The sequence below is a fragment of the Triturus cristatus genome, chromosome 7, assembly GCF_964204655.1.
Source record: "Triturus cristatus chromosome 7, aTriCri1.1, whole genome shotgun sequence".
NCBI classification, from domain to species: Eukaryota; Metazoa; Chordata; class Amphibia; order Caudata; family Salamandridae; genus Triturus; species Triturus cristatus.
In genome coordinates this window covers 34,920,165-34,929,044 of record NC_140590.1, presented here as the reverse complement: position 1 = coordinate 34,929,044, position 8,880 = coordinate 34,920,165, and the positions used below count along the sequence as shown (strand labels likewise).

The window sequence follows — 8,880 nt, the reverse complement described above, 5'->3', positions numbered from 1 at the left end:
TACAAACTGTGATGATCGACGAGGCTGAGATAATCGAAATTGATGCCGTCATGATCAGGGAACAAATACGTAAAGGGAGGAAAGAAGGAGCACCCGGGCCAAACGGGATTCCACCAGCTCTTTTTAAACAAGACCCAGAATACTGGTCAGAAACGCTAGCTCCAATCTTCAGCTCTGTTAGGCAGTCTGGGTGTTTGCCCGTATCATGGAAGGGCTCAGTCATCTCACCAATTTATAAGGCTGGGGACAAAACTCTACCAAAAAACTACTATCTAATTGCACTACTGGACGTAGAGGCAAAATACTTTGCGGTGAATCTACTTACAGAGCTGCAAGAATGGGCAACAGAGCAAAACATTATTCCCCCTAGCCAGACGGGGTTCTGTAGAGAGACAGGTACAACATCCAACCTTTTAGCAACGTCACTCATCATCGACAAAGCAATTTTAACCAAATAATCTCTCCACTTCTGCTTTGTGGATTTTAAGGCGGCGTTCGACAACGTCAATCGAGCTAACTGTTGGAGGAAATTGGTGCTCTGGGGGGGTTCCCTCGTCCCTCCTGAACCTCCTAATAGAACTACATTCCAACACGTGGATACAGGTAAAGCTTGGAAATGGTTCCCATCTATTGAGGTGCATAAAAACAACTAAAGGACTCAAGCAGGGGTGCGTTATCACACCCCTTCTATTTAACCTCTGCACAACTGACTTAACAACAGTCCTCTCCGCCTGTAATGCACTCGCCCCTCGAATAAGAGGAAAACCGATTTCCAGCATGTCATATGCGGACGATGTTGTTTTAACTAGCCAAACTCAAGTAATTTTACAACGGTTACTTAATACACTGCATGGGTATGATGATGAAAACCAACTAGAAGTCAACATAGACAAAACTAAAACTTTGACTATTAATGGAAAAAAGCGGTCCCATGCCTGGTCGCTTGGAAAAACCGCAATCGCGAACTGCAATATGTATAAGTACCTAGGTGTCATGTTTGACAAAGTGGGCCAATTTGCGAACCAGCTAAAAACCATCAAGAGGAAAGGAATGGCGATTGCGACAACGCTAAGTATCGTCAAAACAAAGTTGACTGGACCAACATTCGCCCCACTTCTTCGAGCTGCGCAAGCAAAAATTCCATCAACAATAACATACGGCAGCGAGGTACTGAGAGGCAGGGACACTTCACTGCTGGATACCACCTTGGCAAAGGCATATAGAGTAATGCTAAACCTCCCGCCATATACCTCGCCAGCACAGATTCGCCTAGAGCTTGGTCTAACAAAGCAACTCCACGCAAGGCGAGGCTCATACATCAAGTGCTGGCATAAAATCAAGAACTCCGCCAGGAACACATTGAACCATCAGCTCTGGCAGGAACTGTGCAGCACACCCACAACGCCAGCTAAAACATACTTGGATGAATCACTGGCTGCCACAGGACTAGCTGAACTATGGGAAATTCCGACAACACACTTGCACCTTAAGCGCATCGTAAACAAGCTTATTAAGAAAATTTCACTCACAGAAGATAAAGCCACGTTTGCACACAGGAGCCACGCATGGATGACTCTGTGCAGTTACAAATTTTTTGTCCCACAGGCATACTTTGAACTGGGGTACTCTAAGAAGTCTAAAGAGGCCTTTCTAAAATACAGGTTAGGGATCCTGCCATTCATACCTCATCTCCCACCATGGCTGAGAAAGAACTATGGGAACTTGTGCTGGCTATGCGGAGTTGGGAACGAGGACATTGAACACATAATATGCTCCTGCATCAAACTAAAAGAATAAAGGGTAGGCCTCCTAAAAACTCACTTTAATGAACGTGGCATACGTACTCGGAGACAAGCTGTACTCGCATGTTTTAACCCAAGGGACCCAAAACTAAACGGGAAGCTTGTCAAGTTCCTATCTCAAGTTGCAGCTAAGCAAAGGATCCGCTGTACTGTAACCTGCATACAGACTCCTGAGGCTCCAAGGAAAACAAACCATGGACACTCCGCACTTTCTTATCATTCATGCATCATGCATGTCCTGGTACATACATTTTTTCAACAGTCCACTGATCGAAAAGGAATTTAACCAAAATGTTTTATCAGAATGTATTTTTGTAATGGTTTTAACTAATCAAAAACAATACATTTTACTTACTTACCATAGAGACTGATTACAACAGAAACATGACACTCCTGATTAAAACCTTTTGATTCTCACATTGCTCAATAGATGTGACCTAAGTTGAGCCAAATCGAAAGTGATGCTAAGTTGTGACTTCTACATACAGACATTTATTAAGATAAACAGCATATGTATCAAAATACTCACAGAGTACAATTGCTCCGATAAGGTTCCAGCGTGGCGCGGCGTCCGGCGCTCAATAGAAAGAACCGAGCGCCATGGATGAAACCCGTTTTAAAGTGTGCATTCTAGTGCTCGCACTTGTGAGGATGACCATGTTGCTAGCACAAAAAGCAGACTAATATGATAGAAAACAGCCACCATATAGGAGTTGCTGTAGATATCGCAAGCTGTATATTACAAAGTTTAGTACATTAGAGAAAACCCCTTCAAAGAGTAAAAAACGTGATTAGCAACTACACAGTAGCAACTACTGGGTGCTGTTTCAACAAAAATCTATAGCAAGCAATGAAGCTCAGTGAAATTGTCACTCCTCCAGAGAAACTGAATACTTTAGTGAAAATGGGCGCCATATTTATAGTCTCACGGAGTACAATTGCTCCGATAGAGTTCCAGCGTGGCGCCCGGTTCAACAGACAGAACCGAACACCATGAGTGAAACCTATTTTATGATGAGCATTAAAGGACTCACACCTGTGAGGCTGACCATGTAACTAACACAACAAGCATTTGCAATGCAATAGGTCTAGCATTTGCGAGATTTTGAGCTATTGGCATTGTAAATGACAATGCCTTTCATTTATGTGTTTAAAAACCTGCAATAAAAGGCATTGTCATTTACAGTACCAATAGGTCAAAGTTTCGAAAATGCAAGACCTATTGCATTGCAAATGCTTTTTTCTTTTGTAACTTTTTCTAATTTCCTTTGTGATTATGCATGTATTTTTGCAAACATGCTTTCTGTTAATGTTCTGAATCATTCCTAGTTCTACATGAATTGTTCTAGAAATGACGTTCTATTATAACACTTTTTCTATTTTAAAGCATAATCTCTGTTTTTCTCAACAAAATGTTTATAATCTTATATTTTATATAATTGTGATTAATAAGGTGTTTGTAAAACTCAAACTAGGTAGACTTTAGTTGTTAAAAACGTTTAGAAATGCTCTATTGCCAGCATGTGGTCCCACCTCCACAGACCCGCATGTACAGGCGAGTATGGCCATGCCAGTTGTACTCACCCAGATGGGCAGGTGATGGCTGCCGATCTGCTTGGAGATGGTCTCCCTCTCCAGCTCCAGCATCTCGTAGGCCACAGTCAGGCGATTCAGCTGGCTTCCCTTGTTCTTCTTAAACCACATCCAGAGCAGGAGGCCAAGCAGCACCCAGCTGACGCCCAGGCCCAGGTATCCGCACGGGTAGACGGGGATGAGGTAGAAGATGGCCCTGCACAGGTAGGACAGCATCTCCAGGAGCAGCAGGTTCACGGCTGTGGGGGAGAACTCCGGGGTCCCCCCTCTCTGCTGGCGCATCTGGGGTCCCGAATCCCTGCTCCCCCATTCTGCTGCCAGAGCTCACACAAGGGTGGTGGTGAGAAAAAAGACCGGGGCACGGGAGGGGGGAAACAGCCAGGTGAGGTCCTGAAGGTGGAGCTACAGAACTCCTAAGAACAGTGGAGATCAGGGACTGAGTGAAGAGATGCCCTGAGGCGATCCGGCTGAGGGGCGTGGAGCCTGTCAGCAGAATCACCATTGCAGACAGCGCCTGGAGAACGAGTGCTCAAAAACCAGGCACTGACCTCCGACACAAATGGCCTCGGGTGTGAGTGTGCAAGGAGAGGCCTGACTGCCAGCACTTATTTCTTACAGGCCCCAGAGGGTCGGACACACAGCCACAATCCAGGTAGTAGGGTCCGACTCCCAGCTGCACAACTCCCTGCTCAGATACTAACAAGCCTCAGGCAGTGCTGAGACTGGCACTGCACGGACACACACCTGGAGCAGTGCACAGACAGTGGCCTGCGCACTGAGCCGTACACCTTGCTATGGTCCAGCAGCCCTTCTGCTTGACGACGGGCAACCACCCCTGCACCAGTATTGTGGAACAGAAGCCCCCGGGCTGGCTGTGCCCCACTTGGACTGTTGCACACCTCTGACTGGGAGTTGTGCACCACAGGAGCCGTCCCTGAACCTCTGTGGATGGGTGGAGTGTTGTGCCTGATCAGACGGCTGTGTACCTGTCCCTGGCTGAACTTGGAAAGAGAATTGTGTACCCGAGCCTCGCTGCCCGGACAAGGAGGTGTGTATGCAAGCCTCACCCTCTGCTGACCCGACAGATGGGCAAGTAGCTGCTTTTGCTGCCCGCACAAGGAGTGCTCTGCCAGTGATGTCACAGGAGCCTGTAGCGCTCTCCCTCTCTGAGCTGCCCGGCCCAGGGCTGCGCGGTTTTATTCCTCCTGCCTGTCTCATATCCTGCGCCCACCATCGCAGCAGCTGCCAAGGCCGTGAGTCTCCCGATAGGTATGTCTACCTCCGGACAGGCGGATGAGGAGGCGGGCCGAGTCACACATTAAGCACGGTGCCTGGGGGCAGGATGGGGGTGACGGGCTACAAGCCACGGGTGCATTATTAAAAGTGTGCGCCCGTGTTATTCATAAAGCGTAGTATGCGTTCTGGGTATAACAGAAAAGTAAAACATAAGGCGTGGCCGCTGGTATAATAAACAAGGAGTGAGGGGCACGAACCAGGCGCCATGGAAAAAAAAAACGAGGTAGTCCCAACATTAAAAAATACCACCCTGCAGCGTATGTTAACTGTAGTTCGTCGATGCTGCTTCCTCCAGAAACTGAAGAAAACGGAAGTGACGTATCGGACCACTAGCCAACCATGAGCAAGATAAGAAAAGTAATGCCTGATTACCCCAATGGCAAGCGGCAAAACAAAGAGAAACTCAATGGGTGGAGTTTCACTAGTAATTCTGATTACTTGATGCCTCGGAAAGGCAGCGCATGCGCTGCCTATGCGAGACCTAAAAAACAAACTGTTGTATTAAAGACGGCCGCCATGTTGGAATTGATCTGGATATCGCAAGCCGTATATTGCGATGTTTATTACAGCAAAGAGCACCCTTTCACATAACAAAGTAGACATAATTAGCAATCACACAGTGGCGACTACTGTGTGTTAATTCATCGAAAATCTATAACAAGTAATGAAACTCAGTCAAGGTGTTACCCCTGCAAAATATGGACTACTGTGGTGAAAACGTGCGCCATCTTTAAGTACTGAACATTTCCAATGTGTTTTAATGTACTTGTTACTCAATGCATCCTCCCTATTGAGGTTCCCTGCCTTGCTGCTCAGCCTATGGTGAGGTCATTTGGAATGTTCAGTGAGTTTGTATTGAAAGGAGAATCAGTTGGTGTGGAAGGACTCAGCAGAGGAGGCTGCTCCTGGTGGGGCACATTTATGGATCATATCATCTTCCTGTAAACTATAACCTAAGATGTAATCTCAAGAATAAATCTACTACCTTCTCTACAAGACTTGCCTGCAAATCAATCTTCCTTTTAACACTGGCGATGATCTGAAAGAACCTACGTGAGCTACCTTGAATGGACTGGTACCTAAGAAACTGAAGAAGCGCAAATGGAAGAAACTAGCTGGCAGTCCTGAGCCCCACCGGTGACCAGAAGATCGGTCGGCCCCATCGTGGATGGGCCAGTTAATGATGGACTTGGGTGAGTGTTCCCCAAATGAGCAACTAGCCTAACAGAAGTTCCTGACATTCCTACAACTTCTTGATGGTGTCCCTCATCACCTGTGAACGGTCAGCCCTAACCTGGGCCTGCCAGTTCCTGTTGGACTTTCCCTCTACCTGCCTGCTGTTGAACCCTGAAAGAGTCGAATTGCCTCGGGCAGTATTTCCTGAAAGAGTCTGCTGTGTGGAGCCCCGGTGTGGATTTAACAATGGCAACTGTATGTATTAACCGCAATAACCAGCAGAACAGCCCCTTTGATCGTGCCATCAAAAAGGAGCATGGTGTGAGGGGTCCGAGTCATGGAGTTACGTTTGGAGTAAAGTGTTTCCTGTGTCAGTGCTAATTGACGCAACAGCCGTGAGCAGCCCCGGAGTTCATATTATTGTCGGCTTCTGAAGAGCCCCTGTGAAGTGTTCTCTTCATTCAGCTTTATTACATAGTTTGGTGTGGGTTTTGGTGCTCATCACTTTCATGGAGGAAACTACTAAGGGGCGACTTCATGGCAGGGAAAACTACACCGCTGGCGATGCATTTATCACCGACTGTGGGTACTTTGTTTTTTTTGCTGCGCATTTCCAATGTGTTGCGCAGTTGAAAATGCACGGTTCCGCTAATGTGTGCGAGCCTTACCGTGTTCGAAAGATGCTCCTCTTCCCATTCCTAGTGCGAGACGATCCATGCATTCCTAGTGCGAAACAATCTGTGCAATCTGTATGTGACGTCACATTGGATTTAAGGCCTACTCTCCTTTGAAAGTGACGCTAAACGACGCACGGGTGGCCATTTTAGCTCTTTGGGAAGAATTTCTTTGACTTTGATAGCGATCACGACGTTGCGAGTCCTCTTGAACTTTGCATGCAATATCCCGCGATATTGCTGCATCAGATGAGTAATGGGTTTAGGCATTTCCTGAGAGCTGTTCTTGAAGAAGTTTCTCTTTCCTTGTGCCTGCAAGCTGTGTTCTGGTGAGCCACCTACATCATCAGTGCATATTTTTCTGATGAAGACATTTACAAGACTTGGGTTGATTTCTCATAGCTATGAACAAACAAGCTATATTTCTACTGCAACTGCCAATTGCTGAGATTAATTTGAGAATTCCATCCAACAACAAAATATTCTCTTGTTTGGGGTTTGTGGAGAGTTTAAAATCTTCATTGATTTCTATGGGGTGTACTTTCTTCGTTGGCACACCAGTGTTTTCATGGGCAGTTTGCTATTTTTTTAATGTCAATGAGTGAATCTCCATCTTTTTATTTTGTGCAATTGGATATGTAGTTGTTTGCCTGAATTTGTTTTGGGTTTAATGATACCCTGAATTTGTTTTGTTTTGGGTTTAATGATACCCTGCATTAGTTTTGTTTTGGGTTTAAAGATATCTATAGAATGTTCGAGAGTGTTTCGGGTTTAAGGATAACCTTGGATTTGCTTTGGGTTTAAAGATACCCATAGTGTCTTTCAAAAGTGTTTCGGGTTTAAGGATACCCTGGATTTGCTTTGGGTTTAAAGATTGCCATAATGCGTTTCAAGAGTGTTTCGGGTTTAAGAATACCCTGGATTTGCTTTGGATTTAAACGATACCCTGGATTTGCTTTGGGTTTAAAAGATACCCTGGATTTGCTTTGGGTTTAAGGATACCCTGGATTTGCTTTGGGTTTAAGCATACCCTGGATTGGTTTTGGGTTTAAAGATACCCATACTATGTTTCGAGAGTGTATTGGGTTTAAAGTTACCCTGTTTTGGCATGGGTGGAGTCTTATTCCTTTTCTTTGAGGTTAGACTTGTCATGCCATTAGTATGTGCAGTAGAGGGGGGTTTTTTGTTTGTTTTTTTGCATATTTATATAGCGCGAACTCGACCCGAAGGTATTGGAGCGCTTTACATAGCACCGTATTTACATTACACATTCAGGCACGGGGAGATTAAGTGATTTGCCCAGAATCACAGGATGTGGATGCGACCTCGAGGCTCGAACCCTGGTTTCCTGCACCAGAGGCGGCAGCGCAGCCAACGGACCACATCCTCTCCCCTAAGGTTGTAGATCCATGGTTCTGCCTCAGTCTTGTGCCTTAGTATGATGCGCAATGGGTACTCTGTGTGGTGTGGTACCCGTAGTTTGTAGTGTGAGTTATGTGGATTAGCATCCACTGTTTTAAAGAATGTCTCTTTTCATCGTGCATTCATTGTTTGTTTCTGCTCATTATGAGATGTGTATAATGATTTTGTTGTTTTATGCATCCTCCTTTGCTGTCATATGTGTGTTTATGAGATGTGTATAATGATTTTGTTGTTTTATGCATCCTCCTTTGCTGTCATATGTGTGTTTTATTATCTCCATACATTTGACTGTTTATGATCATTATAGGAGGGGGCTTATGTGTAATGATTTTGTTGTTTATGCATCCTCCCTTGCTGACATATGTGGGTTTTATCATCTTCATATATTTTGATTGTTTTGATCATTATAAGGGGGAGATGTGTTGTAATGTACTTGTTACTCAATGTATCCTCCCTAATGAGGTTCCCTGCCTTGCTGCTCAGCCTATGGTGAGGTCATTTTGAATGTTCAGTGAGTTTGGATTGAAAGGAGAATCAGTTGGTGTGGAAGGACTGAGCAGGGAGGAGGCTGCTCCTGGTGGGGCACATTTATGGATCATATCATCTTCCTGTAAACTATAACCTAAGATCAAGAATAAATCTACTACCTTTTCTACAAGACTTGCCTGCGCATCATTCTTAGTTTTAACAATATCACAAGCCGTATATTGTGATGTTTATTACAGCAAAGAGCACCTGTTCACATAACAAAGTAGACATAATTAGCAATCACACAGTGGTGACAACTGTGTGTTCATTCATTGAAATTCTATAACAAGTAATGAAACTCAGTCAAGGTGTCACCCCTGCAAAATAGACTACTATGGTGAAAACGGGTGCCATCTTTAAGTACTGGGAATATCGCAAGCCATATAATA

General features: G+C 45.0%; 1 protein-coding gene across 1 annotated transcript in view; it reads left to right on the top strand.

Annotated features, from left to right (window-relative positions):
- The window catches only part of LOC146808743 (pregnancy-specific beta-1-glycoprotein 1-like), a 321,140-nt gene that overhangs the window by 270,608 nt on the left and 41,652 nt on the right, over positions 1–8,880 (top strand). The gene's annotated exons all lie outside the window — the stretch shown is intronic.